The sequence below is a fragment of the Rana temporaria genome, chromosome 6 (genome assembly GCF_905171775.1).
Source record: "Rana temporaria chromosome 6, aRanTem1.1, whole genome shotgun sequence".
In the NCBI taxonomy this organism is placed as follows: Eukaryota; Metazoa; Chordata; class Amphibia; order Anura; family Ranidae; genus Rana; species Rana temporaria.
The window spans coordinates 44,488,093-44,510,824 of NC_053494.1; the positions used below are offsets into that span (position 1 = coordinate 44,488,093).

General features: G+C 43.6%; 1 protein-coding gene across 1 annotated transcript in view; it reads left to right on the forward strand.

The window, feature by feature from the left end:
* Positions 1 to 624: 624 nt before the first annotated feature.
* The window catches only part of BAIAP3 (BAI1 associated protein 3), a 368,143-nt gene continuing 346,035 nt past the window's right edge, over positions 625 to 22,732 (forward strand). The window contains exon 1 of the mRNA XM_040356725.1: positions 625 to 822. The gene's annotated coding sequence lies outside the window, so the exon portion shown is untranslated. The remainder of the gene's footprint in view (positions 823 to 22,732) is intronic.

The window sequence follows — 22,732 nt, forward strand, 5'->3', positions numbered from 1 at the left end:
AGCTCCTCCCTCTCACATCACAGCTCCTCCCAAACACAGTCTCCCATTACAATCACAGCCCCTCCCATATCACAGGCCCCCTCTCTCACATCACAGCTCCTCCCAAACACAGTCTCCCCTTACAATCACAGCCCCTCCCATATCACAGGCCCCCTCTCTCACATCACAGCTCCTCCCAAACACAGTCTCCCCTTACAATCACAGCCCCTCCCATATCACAGGCCCCCTCTCTCACATCACAGCTCTCCCCTCTGTTGTCTGTTGGGTAAAATTCATGCATGGTGGGAGTTTCCTCATCCTAGGCTCAGGTTACCCATTGATAAGTCATTTAGGTGTTTCCCATTTTAGACTGGGGTGCTCCAGATACTTTCAAAGTGTGCCAGGACTGGAGAATAAAGAGCTCTATGTAGAGGTCCTCTTCCTCTGAGGGGGCTTATTCAGGGAAATCCCCGTTTTACTTTGTAGCAGCTCCGAGCAGTGTAAGCCATAGTGTATTCTCCACAGGTGGCTGTGAAAGTTCTCCCTGACATTTCTTCTTCTTCTTATAGAACGGTGACACATTGCACGCTGTGTAACGGTCCATATCCCAGGGAGTGAAGACACATCTCAGTCACGGTCACCGGGGCTCCTCACCTTTCTGCCTGCTGGAGCTCCGGGATCCCGCCCGTCCGCTCTGGCCCTTCCTATGCCCATATAAGGAATGGAGAGACTTGTGTGGCTGAGGTAGAGGAGGCGGCTGAGGCGCGCAGTCCCTCACTGCAGCTCCAACTCGTGCCAAGGCTGATCAGCGCTCCGCACCGCTCTACATCCAGCCTGCAACAGGTAAGTCCGAGCTACTCCTCTCCATCCCTGAGAAGGACCTGTATGCCTGCTCCTCTCCTCACCTCACCACATTCTACCTCTTCCCTGCTGCTCCCTCACATTATTATCAACTCTGGCAAATTGCAATCACACAGGGAGCAAACTACAAGCTGCTGTGTGCAAGATTGCTGCTTTCCCTGTATTGTTATTGGATTGTCTTGTCATTGCTTTACTCTGTATTATGTTATTTCTTAGCAAAAGTTTAGCAGCGCTGTTGTTTAGTTGTATGTTTTGCTTTTCGTTCTGCCCATTGATGAGGACCTGCATGGAGTAAGCAGTTAAAGTGGAGGTTCACCCTAAAAACGATTTTTTAACATTAGAGCCAGCATAGTAAGGGCATATACTTTTGGCAGTTTTTTTTTATTTTTTCTCCGTACTTACCTTTATATTCTGATTTGGTCCAGGGCTTCCGCGTTCTGATGACTCCGGGATTGGGCGTTCCTATCCCTGCCTCGGGGGTTCCGATGACTGCGGGACTGGGCGTTCCTATCCTTCGGTTCGATGATTGACGGCTTGTGAAACAGGTGACCTGTCGTACAATGCGCGTCACCAGATTTCCGGAAATAGCCGAGTTGCGAGTCGGCACTATACGACGCCTGCGCCCGCCGTGTAGAGCTGACTGCGCAGGCGCCGTATAGTGCCGTCTTGCAGCTCGGCTATTTCCCGACATCTGGTGATGCGTGTTGTGCGACAGGTCACCTGTTTCACAAACCGTCAATCATCCAACGGAAGGATAGGAACATCCAATCCCGCAGTCATCAGAACCCGGAAGCCATGGAAAAAAACAGAATATAAAGGTATGTACAGGGAAAAAAAAAAACGCCGAAAGTAAATGCCCTTACTATGCTGGCTCTAATGTGTGTAATATTAAAACCAATTTTTTTGGGTGAACCCCCGCTTTAAGTGAATTAAGCTAATGGCATTAACTGAATTCATTACTAAAGCAGCCTTTCTCCTCCAGGGTTCCCCCAGAGGTTTCTATGGGTTCCATGGAACTCCAGTCATCCTCTAGAGGTTTCTAGGGGTTCAATGAAACTCCAGGGTTCCTCCAAAGGTTTCTAGGGAATCCATGGAGCTCCAGGGTTCCTCCAACTGTTTCTAGGGAATCCATGGAACTCCAGGGTTCATCTAGATGTTTCTGGGGATTCAGTGGGAGTACATGATTCCTCCAGATATTTTTAGGGGTTCAGTGTAAGTACAGGGTTCCTCCAGATATTTGTAGGGGTCCAGTGGAAGTACAGGGTTCCTCCAAAAGTTTCTAAGTTTCTAGGAGATCCTTCCAGAGGTTTCTAGGGGATCCACGGAACTCCAGGGTTTCTCCAAAGTTTCTACGAAATCCATGGAATTCCAGGGTTTCACTAGGGGTTCAGTGGAGGTACAGGATTCCTCCAGATTTTCTAGGGGTTCAGTGGAAGTACAGGGTTCCTCCAGAGGTTTCTAGGGGAATCATGGACCTCCAGGGTTCCTCCAGAGGTTTCTAGGGGTTCAATTGAACTCCAGGGTTCCTCCAAAGGTTTCTAGGGAATCCATGGAAGTCCAGGGTTCCTCCAACTGTTTCTAGGGAATCCACGGAACTCCAGGGTTCCTCCAACTGTTTCTAGGGAAGCCATGGAACTCCAGGGTTCATCTAGACGTTTCTGGGGATTCAGTGGGAGTACATGATTCCTCCAGATATTTTTAGGGGTTCAGTGTAAGTACAGGGTTCCTCCAGATATTTTTAGTGGTCCAGTGGAAGTACAGGGTTCCTCCAAAAGTTTCTAAGTTTCTAGGAGACCCTTCCAGAGGTTTCTAGGGGATCCACGGAACTCCAGGGTTCCTCCAAAGTTTCTACGAAATCCATGGAATTCCAGGGTTTCGCTAGGGGTTCAGTGGAGGTACAGGATTCCTCCAGATTTTTCTAGGGGTTCAGTGAAAGTACAGGGTTCCTCCAGAGGTTTCTAGGGGATTCATGGACCTCCAGGGTTCCTCCAGAGGTTTCTAGGGGTTCAATTGAACTCCAGGGTTCCTCCAGAGGTTTTTAGGGGTTTTGTGGAATTACAGGGTTCCTCCCAACGGTTCTAGGGGATCCATGAAACCCCAGGGTTCCTCCAGAGGTTTCTAGGGTTTCAGTGGAATTCCAGAGGTTTATAGGGTTTCTGTGGAATACCTGGTTGCTTCCATAGGTTTCTAGTGGTTCCATGGAACTCCAAGGTTCCTCCAGATGTTTCTGGGTTGCCATGGAACTCCAGAGTTCCTTCAGGGGTTTATGTGGAATGCCAGGTTTCTTGCAGGGGGTTCTATGGAACTCCAGGGATCCTCCAGAGAGCTCTGGGGTTCCATGAAACTCCAGGGTTCCTCCAAAAGCTTCTAGGGGGTTCAGTGGAATTTCAAGATTCTTCCAGAGGTTTCTAGGGGTTCCATGAAACTCTAGGGTTCCTTGAGACTTCTAGATGAGTAACAATTATCTTTTTAGGTACCGGTAGAGGCTATACACGATTTAATTTATTTTCTGGTCAATCTCTTCTGATAAGAATAATCAATCTGTAGTGGACAACTCATTCGATCAACATGCCACACACAGGGATTGATAATTTAGACACTTTTCTGTTTCTACCATGTAATCTCATCTTTTGATGGCTGAAATACACTAGTATTCACAGACAAACTATTTCATATTGCTGCCAATCAATGCAAAACAATTGATAGAAAATCGACTCAGTTTGATCAAATCCAATATAAATTTAGTCTAAATTGATTGGACGGGAAGTTATTGCTATTCGACTATTTGCGGATTCGATCATTTTGATCGATCAGATAATAAAATCTAAGTGTTTATTGCCACATAGGAGGGGGAGTCTTCCCAATGACCTCAAGTGTAAGGAGCATTCTTGCCAGTAACCATTAGGCTAAGTTTAGACATGCAGTTGGGGGTCAGTAGAAATGTGTGGTTGGGCATTAGTTCCCCCCAACGAACCCCCCCCCCCCCCCAAGCTACAATAGCAGCAGATGGGATGATTACATGCCACAGTCACAATGCTTTGCAAAGGGCAAAAACTATCCAACATGTTGCTGCCGAACACGATCCATTCAAGAGATCAGGGAAGTGGCACAAATGCCCCAAAACCACATGCAACTGGAGAGGTATTTCAAGGGTTCCACCATATGAAAGCTGCTGTAAAGGGAAGGTATTCTACGTAGCTATCAGGCTTGGTAAATAGGCTCTTCTAATTGTATTGCCAAAGGGGGACATAATTACACCAATTTTTCACTTTTCAATCACTGTTTGTATACGAAGCCTCTTTCCTATCGTTGGGTCTCCTGTTACTTACTTGTTCAGCCGTCCATGAAAATAAACACAAATGTGCTCAAGATCATAAAGTGAAAGAGTCCAAGCAGAATTTTAATAGTTCATAATCTTTGGCTTGTACAGTATAAAAAAATGGTCATTAACTGGAACAGGCTGTAGGTCAGGGATCAGAGAAGCTTCAAGTACTGAGAACAAGTTCAAGGCTGAGACTGTAAGCAGGTCCAGGATGCAAGCCAGAGGTCAGGGATAGGAGAAGGTAAAAAAGTCAGAGTACAAGCCAGAGGTCAGGGGTTGGAGATAGCAGCAGATCCAGTGAGACAAGCCAGGGTCGGGTACAGGAGAGAGTAGAGTTGTCGGGTCAATCCGGGTTACAATGAGTTCAAGAACAGGTTCAGGAAGGTTCAAACAAGCAGGAACTAACAAACCAGCAACCCGTCATGAGACTGGGGCTGGTTTAGGTAGGCAGGACCGGGCACTGATTGGTGCGCGTGGATGCGTGTGTGCGCGCGCCGTCCCGCAGAACCGCGCATGCGCGCACGCCGTTCACGCACGGGCATCCGCCGTATCGCTACTCGGCAGTTAGAGATGCCAATCCTCTGACACAGCTCCTGTTTATTTCAGCCTATCATTTATTTTGACAGGCTGCTAGCAGCCGTGTATACTCTGTATGAAGCAATTAACCGCTGTGCATGAGCCAAAAATCAGCCAATGTGTCTCGTGGGTCTTAACATTTTCTCTTCATCAAGGCTTCAGCCCCGTATACAAGGTCTGAATGCTGGGCGACAACGGCCAGTTCTATAAAAACAGGCCAACATTCGGCCCTTGTGTATGGCAGCCAGTCCAGCTTCTGTCGGACGAGCATGCTGGAGAACCAGCAGCCGACCAGCTCCCGATCAGCTCCCTGATCGGAGTGTTCTGGTGGGGCCCCCCTACTGTCAGAACACAACATCTCAGCGGAGGAGATTGTTGTAATGTCGGTTTGCTAGCACAGCAGCTGGAGCCGACAGTTTTTTTTTCCCATTCAACACACTGGGTTGAACAGAAAAAAACTCATAGGCCCGGATTCAGAAAGCTTTTACGCTGGCATATCTATTGATACGCCGCGTAAGTTTAAAGATGCGCCGTTGTATCTCTGCGCGGTATTCTTGAAGCTAGATACGCCTGAAATCTGGCTTCAGCCGACCGACGTAAGTCTTAGTACGCCGTCGTATCTTGAGTGCATATTTACACTGGCCGCTAGGGGCGCTTCCGTTGATTTACGCATTGAATATGCAAATGACCTAGATACGCCGATTCACAAACGTAGTTCCGTCCGGCGCATCTATATACGCTGTTTACGTAAGGCGTTGGTCCGGCGTAACTTTACCCCTCATAAAGCAGGGGTAAGTCTTGTTAAGGTATGGACGTCGGAAACGTACGAACAGCGTCGTATTTTACGTCGTTTGCGTAAGTCGTACGTGAATGGGGCTGGGCGTAGGTTACGTTCACATCGACAAAGCATTGAGCGGACGTATCTTGGGTAGTTTTTGCGACGTGACTCTGAGCATGCGCGCACATGCGCCGTTCGATCGCCTATTTATTTGCATGGGGTCACGGCTCATTTCAATACAACACGCCCACTGCCTGGATCATTTGAATTAGGCGGGCTTACGCCGGCCCATATACGCTACGCTGCCGTAACTTTGGGCGTAAGTTCTTTCTGAATACACTACTCGCCTGACTAAGTTACGGCGGCGTAGCGCATATGAGATGCGCTACGCCCGCATAAAGATACGCGATTCTTTCTGAATCCGGGCCCTAGCGTGTCCCAGACTTTAGAAGATGGTATATACAACTTGAATAGGCTCAAATAGGTCTATAATGAGTCTATAACTTTGTAGATCAATATTCAATCTGATACTTCTTTAAGGCAGCAAGTAACAGCCTGTGGTCAGTGACACTGCTACCACTGACCACATAGTGTTACTTGCAACCCTAAAGGTATCCATTCAAGGTGTATATATAATCTGATGAAAGAGGGGGAGGGGGTTGTTGTGGCCCTTGAATTGCACTGGCTGTCTTTCAATGCTATAATCCAAAGGAAAAGTCACACATTAATGATGTCTTCACAGGCAAAACTTCAACCAGTCGAGAAGCTTTAGTCCCTCCCCAAGGATCACTCCTTGGACATGTTTCACTCTAAGGGCTCAGTCATAATGACTGTTTTTTTATGGTCGAATTGTGAATTGTTAAAATTCTCATTTGATCCATTTGTGTTTGTTTTCCTTTGGATCCAGTCTCTGGCACCTTTTTTTTGGAGGCCTGTTTGTGTTGGGAGCTGCCTCACTGAATCAGTAAGCTTATTTGAAGACTTCCGACCTTGGATTGTTGGAATAAGCACAGGAATCCCAGCGTCTATCTAACATTTTTCTTCTGGAACTTCTGCCATTGCATGACTTGATTTAAAGTGGAAGTAAACTTGATAAAAAAAAATGTAATTAAGGCTTGTAACTTGTACAGTATAGGATTTCATATCATCTGTGCCCAGTCTTGCCACGAAGAGTTAATCCAGCTCTGAGCAATCCTCTTATCTTTTTTCAGTAAGATAAAAACTGACAGACAGAGAAATACCAGTCAGTTCTTCCCCCCTGCTGTGAGTGACAGGTAATTTACATATCTCATGTACTAGCCTAGAGAGGCATAATGTGTAATTTTCATCCCCCCTCCTTTCCTCTCCAGCACTCCCAGGATTGGCTGCTTTACACCTCATCATGATTGGTCTTGCTGAAGTCATGTGGTGACTTTTCTGGGTATTGACTGGATGTTAGTGATCATAGCAGAAGTTCAGTGTAAGAAATACACAGGAGAAAATTCATGTTGACAAGGGGAGTGTAGAGGTGGGCGGGAAGTCTACTGATATCACAACTCCACCCACCGAGCTCCGGACAACAGACCCACCCACAGAATCTGCATTTTTTTAGGTCTCATAACAGACAGAGGAGAGACATTTGACAGGTAAGGATACATGCAGGAGGCATGTATATCCTTATAGATCAGCACTATGGCAGTAGCCTAGAAAGGATGAGAGTGGTTTTACATCCACTTTAATTGTCAACTAACTCTTTTGGGTTCTTCTAGTTGGCCCCTGATGGTGTGACACTGGATCTCTTGGATCTCCGCCAAAGGGGATCTGACACAGTCTATTGTTGTGATGGTGTTGGAACTGGGTATTTTGAAGTTGATTATCCAAGAGGCTGCAGGAAAGGTGTAGTTAGGTCAGAGGTGCCAAGGCTAAATGTTTGGAAGTGAAAGACGGCTGATAGTTCTTTAGATCATTTGAGGCAAGGGTGCTCAGCCTTTTGAAGAGCCACTGATTTGGTAACTGGTAGCGAGCCACAATGAACTATGGGGTATTACCGCACATGTAAAGGAGCCCTTACTGTCCTGAGCTCCCTATAAGGCTGCTTTCACACTGATGCGCTGCAGTTTACCCTGACCATGGGTGCAGCACAGGGCTTTCCTGCGGATCACCTGCATTGAGCCATAGACTTCTTTTAGATCTTGCGGATGTGGTGCACTTTCTAAACTCCTGCATTCAAGAGTTTTGGTGCGCTTTCAGAAAGCGCACCAAACCAGCAGGATATAATAGCTGCAGGTGCACTGCGCTGCACCTGCTAATCAGTGTGAAAGCAGCCTAATCCTTTTTTTTAAAGAGATAATATGCCAGTTGCAAAACCGCAGTGTATGTGATGTTTCAGGTAAAGTGCACATAGTATCACCCCGCCTGGGTCCAGAGCTGGCGCTGCAGAGGAAGCATCGACTTATGCGGCTTCTACTCCTCTTTCTCCTTTGCTGGCTCTGGCTCAATGCACTCTGATGCTCTGGGATGGTGGGTGAGAAACCTGTTGATGGTGATCTGAGCTTGCCAACCTGCCCTCCCAGAGCATGGGCAGGCATTTCCCTGGTTTGAGGTCTCGGGCCACATCAGAGGGCTCCCACTGGTTGAGCACCCCTGATTTAAAAAATGTACTATAGTTTAAAAATGTATTTAGCGACTTTGCTGGGAGGGAGCATGAAAGTGAGAGAAAAATGATTGTCAATAAACAGCGATGCTGCTGGTTAGCTGTCCTTCTTGGATGATCATATATATATATATATATATATATATATATATATATATATATATATATATATATGCTCATGGTGTATGTATTTGATGTGTGCCACATATTGATACTGTACTATGTATTAGTCTAGCTGCATATTATCCCCTATTCTTTTTGTAATCCGAATACAGCAGTTATTTGATTTATTACCATCACTTTCAAATAAATAGTTGCTTGTCAGATCTATCATGCGTTTAATGGACAGAAACATGACAGCCAAAGCTAGATGTGGTATTTCCATATGTTGGTTCATTTACTGTCTTTATATCTCGATTGTCATGAGAGCTATTATTTTTAATAAGTAGCCTAGCTTGTCCTACCATCCTTTATATTCCTTGGATTGTCTGTTTTAGAAAGGATTTGATTCAATATTTTGGCACAGCGATTCAACAGGATAATTGACTTTAGTGCCAAGGGTTTTCAATTTTTAATTGGGAAGCATTAATCACAATTTTTGGACAGAAATATCCTCAAAAGCAATGCAACACAGTCATGCTTTGACTACATTCAATGGAATGAGTGTTTCAATTAAATAATTACATTAGTAAAATGATTCTTGCATTTTATAGATATACAGTATACTGTATATATGTATGAACTATATATATTAGAAAGTGAGGTATAAAGCACATTTGGATGAATTGTAAGTTCAGCAATCCTACAGTGTGGGTAAGTAGAATAAAGACAGGTTACAGCATAAATGTTCTCTTTTAGGGCCCTTTCACACGAGCGGACCGTTCAGGTCCGCCTGTCAGGTTTTTAGGCATGCCTGAACGGGCGCTCCGTGCTCCTCTATGGAGCCACGGATTTCAGCGGTGACATGCCCGCTGACATCCGATCCGCCAAAGTGTGATGGAGGAAAACCCTACTTTTCCATCCGTCTGGCGGATCTGATTGGGTGAAAACGGACTCTACGGTCCGTCTTCATCCGATTCCCCCATAGGGGAGAGCGGCGCTCTGACAGGTCGGTCCCTGCACAGTGTGCAGAGACAGACCTGTCATCCGTCCATCTCTAGAAGGTTTTACCCACTTCCTGACCAGGCCATTGTTTTGCGATACGGCACTGCATCACTTTAACTGACAATTGCAAGGTAGTGCGACGTTGTACCAAAATAAAATTGATGTCCTTTTTTCCCCCACAAATAGAGCTTTCTTATTAGGTGGTATTTGATCGCCTCTGAACTTTTTATTTTTTGCACTATAAACAAAAACAAAAAAAAAAACAATATTTTTTACTTTCTGCTATAATACATATCCAAAAAAAAACTTTTATTTATTTAAATTTTTATTATGATTTTTAGCGGGACTGCGACATTGCAGCGGACAAATATGAAACTGAGTGACAGTGATCAGTGCTATAAAAATGCACTAATTACTGTATCAATGGGACTGGTAGGGAAGGGGTTAACACCATGGGTGATCAAAGGGTTAAATGTTTCCTTGGGAGGTGCTTACTAACTGTGTGGAGCAGTGTCACACTGAAGGAAAGGAGAGATCCTTGATTCAGCTTAGCAGATCCAAAGTTTGCCTTGTTTACACAGCTGATCCATCTTTTCTGTGAACGATCGGCGGGTTGCGGTGGCCATTTTGGCTGCCGCACTGCTAATTGACTCCCGCTGTGTCCTATTACAGCGGGAGCAGCGCACTGGTGGTGCAGCGCCCCCTAAGCTGTGTGCACAAAATCACGTGATTTTATGCAGCCGGGCTGGCCTGTCACAGGAAATGTATGTGGGGCAGTCGGGAAACGGTTAAAGAAGACGTTTGTGTGCAACCTGTCTTGATTATGAATAATATATATATATATATGTGTGTGTTGTGACTACATTACTGTTTCATTGTTGATACTATCATGCATGAGGATAGTGAATGATTTTCACCACTGATGAAAAATTAATCTTGCTTTATCCTAAGTCAATACAATGGAGATTAATGTACATATATCTGACGTGTGTGATATATTTGAATGTGGGAGTAGTTCATTTTCAATTAAGCATTGAGTAGTAGTACAGCCAATTGTGTTAAACATTAATCTATGGCAAACAATCATAAATTATTTTGAATTACCGCATCCACGCTATCCTGAAAAACACAGATTTTGTATTGTTTCTTCTAGGATATTGTACATTGTGGTTCTTATCATATAATTAAATGAGGCTAGCCACAGTTCAAAGGAGGTCTGTTGATCTGTTTAATGTACAGCTTTGTAGTATTAAATTTGAATGTCACTAATCTTAAGTGATGGGGAAAGACAGAGATAGATAATGAATTAGTCTGTTTGGCTTGCTTGCTGTGTCTGTAGATGTAATATCTTTGGAAGTGGATTTGGGGCTTCGTGAGTTAATAATGTGATAATGTATATGTTGCAGCTTTGATCATTTTCTGACAATCTACTTGTATTACAAGCAGACACACATCATTGATGGTATTCTAAAAGTGTCAAGTGTCTGTGAATGTTGTTCGTGGATGAGATCTCTTTTTAATGGACTTTTTTTCCTGCTCCTTTTAAACAGATTTGACTTCTGGTGAATGTCAGCTAGGAATTGCATGTGAAAAGAATGTTTTATTTTTGTATTTAAAACCAAAAGCAAAAATTTAATATATAGCATCTTACCAGTTCTTAGATGTAGTGGGTGCATTAGTTTCATTTTATCAAGCCTTTTTCCTTTATTTTTCCTTTATTTGATTCTGCCAGTCATACAGCTGTCACTCATATACCTTTCTGTATCAGGACAATAGACACAATATAGCACTACAGGACCCTCCCCCCATCTATTTTCTCTAACATAGAGGGGAATGGTTCTGTAATATTGAGAGAACAATGTAACTGGTTATAGGCACAAGCAAAAATCACTGGATATGATCAGCTCACCAGATTTCTGGCAGGATCATGAGTAGGCCACCTAAATGACAAGCCATGTTGCCTGGTAGTAAGATGTAAGAAAATAGCTGTAAGTAACCCTGCGCTGCCAGTAAATGGTGTAGCTGCTCACACGGCTAATTGAAGAAAAGCAAAGAAGATATGTGTAGCGCTAAAAAAAAAAATACAATAAATAGTGAAATGATTGTATCAAAAATTAACATAAACAGTGATCACTCACTGTATGCAAACAGTGTATATATAATACATAAGAATCCCTCACAGTGACAAACAGATGTGAGAAAAAGTGAGTCCATAGACAAATTATATGTAAACATAAATGAATAGATAGTCCACCACGTGTTCTGGAACTCAAACTTTGAAGTGATTCATAACATAAACGTGACTTCTTGTGTATAACATATTAACCCTCCACCGATAGGATTGCAGGCTTACCAGAGCACGTGGACTCGAAGAAATTTCAATCTCTTATGAGTCAAACAAGCGTGAAAACTGATATGAACGGCAGGAGTGTGCTTATAGGCAATGGATCAATACACCCGATCATCAACCACAGCAGATTCGACCAATGTAGATTGAACAGTACCGATAAGTGCACACAACTTGCCCTCAGTATGAATCAATGGTGGAAGGAGATTGAGAAGGAGAGAGAAGGCAACATAGCGTAATCTCGTATGAAATAGTGAAATTTAATAGATAGTTGCACTTACATGAAAGTTGAAAAAATGCAGCGCATATAAGTATATAGATGAGGCGGCAATGGAGTCGTCCCGACGCGTTTCGTGTTATTACACGTCGTCTGGGGTGTACTTATATGCGCTGCATTTTTTCAACTTTCATGTAAGTGCAGCTATCTATTAAATTTCACTATTTCATACGACATTGCGCTATGTTGCCTGCTCTCTCCTTCTCCATCTCCTTCCACCATTGATTCATACTGAGGGCAAGTTGTGTGCAACTATCGGTACTGCTTAATCTACAATGGTCGAATCTGCTGTGGTTGATGATCGGGTGTATTGATCCATTGCCTATAAGGACGCTCCTGCCATTCATATCAGTTTTCACGCTTGTTTGACTCATAAGAGATTGAAATTTCTTCGAGTCCACGTGCTCTGGTAAGCCTGCAATCCTATCGGTGGAGGGTTAATATGTTATACACAAGAAGTCACGTTTATGTTATGAATCACTTCAAAGTTTGAGTTCCAGAACACGTGGTGGACTATCTATTCATTTATGTTTACATATAATTCGGACTCACTTTTTCTCACATCTGTTTGTCACTGTGAGAGATTCTTATGTATTATATATACACTGTTTGCATACAGTGAGTGATCACTATTTATGTTAATTTTTGATACAATCATTTCACTATTTATTGTATTGTTTTGAGCGCTACACTTACACATTACATATCTTCTTTGGTAGTAAGATGTACCTTACTTATTTCCAGAGAGATGTTCTATAACAAAGGCCTGAACACTGCATGAGAACATGTTTATTGTTATAACTAAGTGGAAGAGGAAAAGAACAGAAGAGAACAACAAGATTTGTTAGGAGACAGAGAGAAAATGAGAAGACAAGAACAAGGAAACACACCATCCTCCAGCCTATGTGTCCTACCCAGGCCCCCAACCCCCACAACTCCCCATAGCAAAGTGCTCTCAAAAGGAAAAGGATTTTTGGTGACAGCCTGGAAGTATACAGAAGTAAAATTGTAAAACAGTACTCTGTAGGCAGACGATGTATATGATGTAAAGGCTTAGATACATTCTCTTTTAACAGTAGCACAGCCCCCAGCCCCACCTACATACTCGCCTGAACCCAATCTGGACTGGTGCACTGGTGGAACAGGAAGGCACCATCCCATACTGTTCCCACAAAGTTGGGAGCATAAAATTGTCCAAAATGTCTTGGTATGCTGATGCCCTAGGTCTAGGAGTTGCCTTCATTGGAACTAAGGGGCCAAGCCCAACCCCTGGAGAACAACACCACACCATAATCCCCCCTCCACCAAATGATTTGGACCAGTGCATTAAGCAAGGTCCATAAAGACATGGATGAGGGAGTTTGGGGTGGAGGAACTTGACTGGCCTGCACCTCAACCCAATAGAACACCTTTGGAATGAATTAGAGTGGAGACTGAAAGCCAGTCCTTATTGTCCAACATCAGTGCCTGACCTCAAAAATTCACTTTTGGAATAATGGTCAAACACATTCCCATAGACACAATCCTAAACCTCTTGGGCAGCCTTCCCAGAAGAGTTGAAGCTGTTATAGCTGCAAAGAGTGGGTCAACTCAATACTGAACCCTACTGACTAAGACTGGGATGACATTAAAGTTCATGTGCGTGTAAAGGCAGGCGCCCCAATACTTTTGGTAGTATAGTGTACTTGAATGTTAATATACTGCTTTTAGATTCCCTTTAACCAATTGAAGTCTTTAGGTGTACCACAAATGCCATAAAAATTGTCTTCCAAGTACTGCTCCTCCTCCTTCAATGCAACTCCCTGAACTCATTAATCCGCAATCCTGGCTGTCATTTTGACAGCAGACTTGTTTTATAATAAAGAAGGCGCTGCTCCTGTGTAAATGAACACTAGCTGAACAATGTCTGCAGTATCAACAGGAATTACGATGTAGTAACAAGATTTAGTTTCATTGTATTACTCTCATTCTTTTTATAACAGATAAAAAGGACCTTAAAGCGGGGGTTCACCCTAAAAAAAAAAATGTCTGTCTGCCATGCCATCCAGCATACTAGCGTCAGCTACAGTATGCCTTTATTTTATTTTTTTGTGCTGTATTTACAGTTTAAACCTTTAGTTTCGTTTCAGACTCCCGCGGGGAGTAGGCGTTCCTATGAAGAGGGGAACATGATTGACGGCCGGCTATGGCGCGTCACACGTTCCAAAAATTGCCAAAATAGGACTCGGATCTATACGGCGCCTGCGCAGTCAGCTCCTAGTCTGTGCGCAGGCGCCGTGAAGAGCCGAGTCCTACTCAGGCTATTTTCGGAACGCGTGACGCGCCATAGCCGGCCGTCAATCATGTTCCCCTCTTCATAGGAACGCCTTTCCCCGCGGGAGTCTGAAACGAAACTAAAGGATTAAACTGTAAGTACAGCTCAAAAATAAATAAATAAAGGCATACTGTAGCTGACGCTAGTATGCTGGATGGCATGGTACAAAGTTGCTTTTTAGAGTGAACCTCCGCTTTAAAGGGGACGCATTATAGAATAAAATGAACACTTTCTACCTACAATGACATTAGGATGTTTTTTACATTTTGTTACATTGTTTGTTTGTCTATGGATTTTATAGAAAACAAAATAATTTGCCATTAAGTATTGTTATACTAAAGAGGTATGTAATGTATGTACTAGTAATTTTATTAGGTTTTTTTCGTTAATTTCAAGTTATTGCTGCATCAATAAACCCATGAGATTAAAACCATTGCTCTGGTAGGGGATATAAATGCGAGAGCTGAAGTGGTTAAACTATTGAGACATTTCACACTAAATAATAATCTGTGATTTAATCTGCTGGCATCATTTAATCATTTTACTGCCACCAAAGTATCTACTATAGAGGTGGCAATAATGGAATGTAAACAAACTCTTTACTCTTGATCTGTTTTTGCAGGTAGGTCTATTGATGGATGATATACAGTATCAATTATCGTAGGCATACTTTAGCTGCTCTTTTGCCTAGACCTTCCTTTTTATCTATTGGTCAGTATCTTTGTAACAGCACTTCCTGTTCCTAGACCCCCTGATGACACCATTAAAGCAATCCAGTAATCAGAAGGAGGAGCGGGTACCTAGCAAGACTCCTTTGAGGCTAGAAGAACAAAACGTGCTTCCTATGTATGGAAGTGCTCTGATGCTTTTAATCAGAAATTATATTGTATGTTAAAGTAAAAAAAATCATAGATTTGCACTGTAACCTTCAATCTTCTGCTAATAAATACCTATTTGCCAGCCAGGCAGTCCAATTTATATGAACCTGTGGCCAACGACATTTAAGTATTTACATGTTCTTGGCAAACAGAACTTAAAGTTTGAAGCGGAACTTAAAAGTGAAAGTTTTGCTCACCCCCCCCCCCCCCCCCCCGCCACTTCTGTAACCATGTTAGTGGATTTACCTTTTTTTCTGGGACAGGTACATTTTTCTGACAAGTTCCTGCTCCTAGTTCTGCAGTACTCACCTAGGTGAGAATTGTGGAAGCTTGGCCCACCCCATGCCTGCTCCTAAAGGGGTTGTAAACCCTCAAGTTTTTTTACTTTAATGTATTTAATGCATTAAGGTGGAAAACCTGTTGAAGTGCAGCAGCCCCCCAAGGCCCCCCCCCTTTTACGTACCTGAACCTGATCGTTCCAGGACGAGCACAGCCGATCCAGCCGCTGTCTCGGGTCCTCATTGGATAGATTGATAGTAGCGGGAGCCATTGGCTCCCGCTGTTGTCAATCAAATCCAGTAACACAGGATCCGGTGGGCAGGGCCGAGTCCATGGGGGCACTCGAGAGGAGGAGGAGCCAGGAGCGCCACAGGGGGACCCCAGAAAAGAAGGATCAGGCCACTCTGTGTAAAACCCATGCACAGAGAAAGTAAGTATGACATGTTTGTTAATCAAATAAAAAAAAAAGAAGGAAGCTTTACAATCAGTTTAACTTTCTGGGACAAGTCACATGACCAGTGCAAAAATACAGCACAATCTTACATATGTGCACTGGGGAGCCGGTTGTAAAACAGCAAGAAGTCACAGCCAGCTTCCCACATCCAGGATGGCCGCACTGGGGATCCGAACACTGGCAAATAACCAGCCTGGGTGAAGACAGTGCTGAACTAGATAAGTACCTGTAATGAATAAAATACGATTTTAAGTTGTAAAGTGCAAAATAATTCTTAGGAACAGTAGTGTATTCTTTTATTAAAGTGGAGGTACACACAAAAAGTGAACCTCCGCTTTGTGGAACCCTCCGGTGTCACATTTGGCACCTTTCAGGGGGGAGGGGGGTGCAGATACCTGTCTAAGGTATTCGCACCACTTCCTGGTTCTGACTCCCTCGGCAGTCCGGCCCCTTTACGTCACTGTTCGCAGCAGAGAGTGGGGACCAGTGACGGCGCGCCGCGATACTCGCGCATGCGCAGTAGGAAACCGGGCAGTTTAGCCGCAAGGCTTCACTTCCTGATTCCCTTACCCAGGATGGTGGCGGAAGCAGCCGAGGACCGAGCAATTGCTCAGTCTCGTCTACTGACATCGCGGGCGCGCTGGACAGGTAAGTGTCCATTTTTTTAAAGTCAGCAGCTGCAGTATTTGTAGAAAAATCCGGGTAACCTCCGCTTTAACCACTTAAGGACCGCCTAACGCCGATATACGTTGGCAGAATGGTACGGCTGGGCACAGCCACATACAGGTACGTCGCCTTTAAGAGCCCAGCCGTGGGTCACACGCGCGCGTATGCGGCAAGGTCCGAAGCTCCGTGACCGTGGGACCCACGGACCCGATAGGCGATGGTGTCCCGCGATCGGTCACAGGAGCTAAAGAACGGGGAGAGGTGTATGTAAACACACATTCTTCACTGTGGCAATGTCAGTGATCGTCTGTTCCCTGATATAGGGAACGACGATCACTAACGCCACACGTCCAGCTCCGCCCCCCTACAGTTAGAAGCACACATGTGGTCACACTTAACCCCTTCAGCGCCCCCTAGTGGTTAACTCCTAAACTGCAATTGTCATTTTCACAGTAATCAGTGCATGATGGGGGCTGCATTTGAAAATCCCTATTATTTTCAAGTTGAATAGAACTGCTATTGCTAAAGTGATTGTAAAGGCAGAAGGTTTTTTTATCTTAATGCTTTGTATGCATTTGGCTCCCCATCACAGACTGCTCATTCCGTCACCGCCATCTTGCTACACCCCACACTTCTGCACAGTAATGATAGCGTGTGAAGGGGGCAAGCGGACATCTTGTTACACCCACCAGAGTTTTAGATTTCACAGTTATTTTCAACACAAAACGGAGCTTATATGCTTAAATACAGTATTTGGAAATCCTACGGACTGTTTGCATGTTAAGTTTTAAAAGCAGCAGCAAACCTGCTGACCTTACATGGTTGCTAATGTGACAGAATACCTCGGATTTTCACATTTAACACGTAAACAGTCCGTCGGATTTTAAAATACTGTATTTAAGCATATAAGCTCAGTTTTCTGTTGAAAATAACTGTGAAATCTAAAACTCTGGTGGGTGTAACAAGATGTCCGGTTGCCCCCTTCATGCGCTATTCTTACTGTGCAGGAGTGTGGGGTGTAGCAAGATGGCGGAGATGGAACGTCACTTCCGGAGCAATCTGTGATGGGGGGCCGAATATGACAAGACAGCGGCACCAGCCAAGAGCCGAGCGACTGATCGGCTTCGGCTGCCGACATCACAGGCGCCCTGGACAAGTAAGTGTCCATGTATTAAAAGTTAGCAGCTGCAGCATTTGTAGCTGGCTTTTAATATTTTTTTTTTTAGGTGGACCTCCGCTTTAACCACTTAAGACCCGGACAATTATGCAGGTAATGTTTTGCGATTCTGCACTGCGTCGCTTTAACTGACAATTGCGTGGTCGTGCGACGTAGCTCCCAAACAAAATTGGCGTCCTTTTTTCCCCACAAATAGAGCTTTCTTTTGGTGGTATTTAATCATCTCTGCGGTTTTTATTTTTTGTGCTATAAATAAAAATAGATAGACAATTTTGAAAAAAATGCAATATTTTTTACTTTTTGCTATAATAAATATCCCCCAAAAATGTATAATTTTTTTTTATAAAAATGCACTGATTACTGTGAAAATGACAATGGAAGTGAAGAGGTTAACCACTAGGGGGCGCTAAGGGGTTAAGTGCGCCCTAAGGGAGTGATTCTTACTGTAGGGGGAGGCGTGGCCTTAGGTGTGACGTCACTGATCGTCATTCCCTATATCAGGGCCACACAGAAGAACGGGGAAGGTGTGTTAACACACACCTCTCCCCGTTCTTCAGCTCCTGTGACCCGATCGTGGGACACCGGCGGCGTGGGTCCGCGAGTGCAGTCACGGAGCTTCGGGCGTGACCCGCGGCTGGGCTCTTAAAGGCGACGTACCTGTACGTGCCTGTGCCATTCTGCCGACATATATCGGCGTTAGGTGGTCCTTACGTTGATAAACCCCTACCTGGGCCCCATTTCTCTCCAGCGATGTCCACGAGTGTCTTAGCCATCCGGGACTCTCCTCCTTATTTGCCTAAGACACAGCACCGGCGCCATTGGCTCCCACGGCTGTCAATCAAAGTCAGTTAGCCAATAAGGGGAGAGAGGGAGTGGGGCCAGGTCGGGGATCTGTGTCTGAATGGGCAAATGGAGATGTGACTTGGCTTGGGTGCCCCCATAGCAAGCTACTTGCTGTAGTGGCACTCGCCAGGAGTGAGGGGCCAGAAACAGCAAAGAGGGACCAGAGAAAAGGAGGATCCAGGCTGCTCTCTGCAAAAGTCTTTACAATCACTAGTATCATATATTAAGTATATTACCATATATACTTGAGTATAAGCCAAGTTTTTCAGCACATTTTTATGTGCTCAAAATGCCTCCCTCTGCTTATACCTGCATTAGCCCGTGACATGATGGAAGTATAATGTCATAGTGTGCCTCACACCTCTATTATTCTGTGCTGTTAAGGTGGATTGTTGTTCAGCAGAAAATGTATGGCATTTTAGAAATGATGTCTTTGACTAATCATATGTATTTTATTTTGCTTGGAAAACATAGTTAGTCCTTTACTCCCCATATTTATGAATGTTTTTCTTGAGAAATTCTGAAATCTTCATTGCATTAACCCTTGTAAAAGTGTATAGAAAGCTTTAGAATAGAAGGCAGTGATAGTTTTGAAACTGAATACTGATGTGACAATACAAACAGCAATAAAAATAACTCTGGAGATGAATTGTTGCCTTTCAGACTGTTGGTTGAGAACACAATATAATTCACCATTATTCATACTGTTAAAGGTTTATTCCAATGTATGTAGGGTCACATCTTCTGAAAACTGCAGCCATTCATCCAGGTGATGCTTTCATCTGGAAGAGCCTACAGGAATGCTAAGGCATTCATTCATTCTAATAATGAAGACTTGGCTGAACAATTCTCTTTAATATCTGAAAATGATTCAGCTTGACTAATAGTGGAACCCATGAACTCCAAAGGAAATGGTGCTAAGCATTGTGTGAGGTCTCCTTTCCTTTGTCATTAATACTTACAACTGCAGAAGCTACAGATGTTCTTTATATCCAGGAAGAAAAAGACCAGTTAATTCTGATCCCATGGAACACATCGCTCATCTTCCACTATCATGGGATCAATTAGGTTTAGGTTTACAATGCTGCAATCCGATTTTGAGTGAGATTATGTATTGCAATTTGGGTGTAGTTTGCTTATTCTATGGCCAAAATCATGCAAGAATCACGCCAAAGTAGTACAGGAATCTTTTACAAAACGGTTCCATTCTGAGTTGCAATGATGTGAATGGGCACCATTGAAAACAATGCAATTTCCATTGTCAAGCGATCCTGTCAAACTCAAGTTGTATTTGAAATCCACCGGTGTGAACTGAGCCTTAAGCCCTGTACACACGGGCCAGAATTTCGTCAGGAAAAAAACTTTGTTTTTCCTGACGAGATTCTTGGCCCAGCAAAGTTCTCCAGCTCTGGTGACCGATCGCGGGACACCGGCGGCGATCGGGTCCACGGGCGCGGCTCCGTGCTCGCGACCCCATGGCTGGGCTTAAAGACACACGTACAGGTACGTGATTGTGCCCAGCTGCGCCATTCTGCCGACGTATATCGGCGTGAAGGGGTCCTTAAGTGGTTTAATGTAAGGTCTTATTCTTGCTGGTAATTAGAATCTTTAGTGTTTGCAAATAAAAAGGAGGTTTCCTAATTAGAATAATAAGCTGTCAGGTTAGTAAAACAGCGATATCAGAACCGATTCAATCATAAGCCTCGTACACACGACCGGTTTTCCCGGCAGGAAAACTGCCAGGAGAGCTTTTGAATCCCGGCCGTGTGTATGCTCCAAGCAGTTTTCCAGACATGAAAACTGCCCGGGAAAAATAGAGAACCTGCTCTCTATTTTCTCGTCGTCTGTATGCTTACCTGCAAGGCAGAAAAACCGTGCATGCTTGATAACACTTTGACGCATGCGCAGTAGCATACCAGTGTGGGGTGTAGCAAGATGATGGCGACGTATTTAAATGTGACAAGACCCCCGGCTCGTCGTAGTCGATGATGTCACTGCATTCTTGCCATTCTAAAGAACAGGGTTTTTTTGTGTGGCCTTGTATATACATGGCTTTTCAAGGCAAGCCTGCCAGGAATCCCGTTGGGAAAACCGACGTTTTTTTTCCCGACGGGATTCCCGGCCGTGTGTACAGGGCTATACAGTTTGTAGTGTACATAGATTTGCAAAACAATGGGATATAGGAATATTCCTGAACTTTGTTTTATCTCATTGTGTTTGTAACATTGTGTGAATGCATCAATGCACTGCATGTTATCTCAGCTTGCAGAGCTTGGATTGATTGAATGAGTTTTCCAAAAATGTTAATATTGCAGAATATACAGCTTCATGCTCCATTTCATTCTGAATCAACTAAATTATTAATGTATCTGAAATAGAAAATTATCTTTAGATTTTTACTCCAAAAGCATTTTTTTTTTAAATAATATTGATTAAAATAAAAAAAATCTATTTAAATCAAAAAATAATTTTATTATTATTTTTTTAAATCATTGATTTAATCATTGATCATTGATTTATATCCACCCTGCCATTAACAAATAATGGAACCACGAGAATTATGCTTGTTTTTCTTAGTAGGTAAGAGGGGCAGGCTGAGTCCCACTGTACTTTTCCATGTAGATTCAATGACTACTCAACAGCACCTAGAAGCAAACATGTATGAAAAAATAAAACTTGTGAAGTGGATTTAATGAAGGTCTCGTTGCTAATTCATAGAACTTCTTTTGCTTTTGATTTTTTTAGCAAGTGAAATTTCTCCTTTACTAAACGAGTATTGATTTTTATGTGCATTAGTGGAACAAATAGCATTCTCCATTCTACTGTGACTTCGTAAGCTTAGTTGAACTTTAAAGAGGCATCTATTTTCTTCTTGCCAACATTTCAGGCTTTGGTTTTGTGTGCACAATTATGCTGCAATTTTCTTGGAAACAAATTTCATTTTCTAATGTTCGCCCAAGAGAAGCACCTTTCTCAAATCTGAGATCCAGGTTGATATAAAGCATAATGTATAATACAAACTAAAAAGAATTGCATGTAGTTTTACATACAGCTGTCTCCAGGTTTGCTTTGGGCAAATGCTTGGCTTGCAGGTGCGGTGTGGTCCTGCAATGTAGAAAAAAGTAAAAAATATTTTTTTTTTCAGGAAACTGTAATGCCTCGTACACACGATCGGATTTTCCAACAGGAATTGTGTGATGCAGGGTTTTGTCGGATAATCTGACCATTTGTACGCTCCATCAGGCAATTGTTGTCGGAATTTCCTGACAACAAATGTTGGATAGCACGCTTTAAAATTTTCCGGCAACAAATTTGTGATGTCGGATTATCCAATTGTGTGTACAGAAGTCTGTCGGAAAAAAATCCAAAGTACAAACACTCATGCTCAGAAGCAATGCTAACCATAAGACAACATTAGCAGAAGTTGCCCAAAGGGTGTCGCTAAAGAGCAGAAAAACCACGTAGTTTCTATTAGCCGATAAAGTTTTGCCGTTTCTATGCAGAACAAGTTCACAACCAACTATGCCCATTCCTCACTGTGCCCATGCCTCACTGTGTCCATGACTAGACTGACGTTTAACATGGGAGTCTATGGAAGGGGTGCCTGGCTTTGAAAAGTCCGTGCTCCCCGACCGTAGGTCACCCAGACAACAAACTTTGCACACTTGTAGAGGAGAAATTGGGCTACATGTGTGTCAAGTTTGGGGTCCAGGGGATGGCCGGCCGGTACAGTGTCCCCAAAGTCCTGAAGATCATGGCGCAAAAAGGTGACTCGAGTATAAGCCGAGGGGGCATTATCAGCACAAAAAAATGTGCTGAAAAACTTGGCTTATACTCGAGTATATACGGTAACCCTGTCTGTACTGTGCTAGCAGATCCCCTCTCATCAGTTCTAAACTAGTTTTGAACCCTGTCTGTGGTAACAAAGGGTTGAATATTTACAAACTGGGCTTCTCCATTGTCCATAAGAGGGAGCATACCCTGTCCCTAAAGCCAGCCAGTCCAACCCGACTGTTGGTGTTTTTTTGTTGTTCAATCACTGACGGTGACCAAAGCCACCAGCAGTGATCATTGTATTCTGATGGCTGGGAAACCTCCTGCTGTTAGAATACAGTAGCGCTATCGGAAGAATTCCCCCATCAAAACTGAATGTGTTGGGGGAATCAAATTGTTTTTTTAGTTGAAGGAAAGAAAATTGTATAATATATGACCTGCCTCAGTCTTTCTATTGGTCAGATTACACAT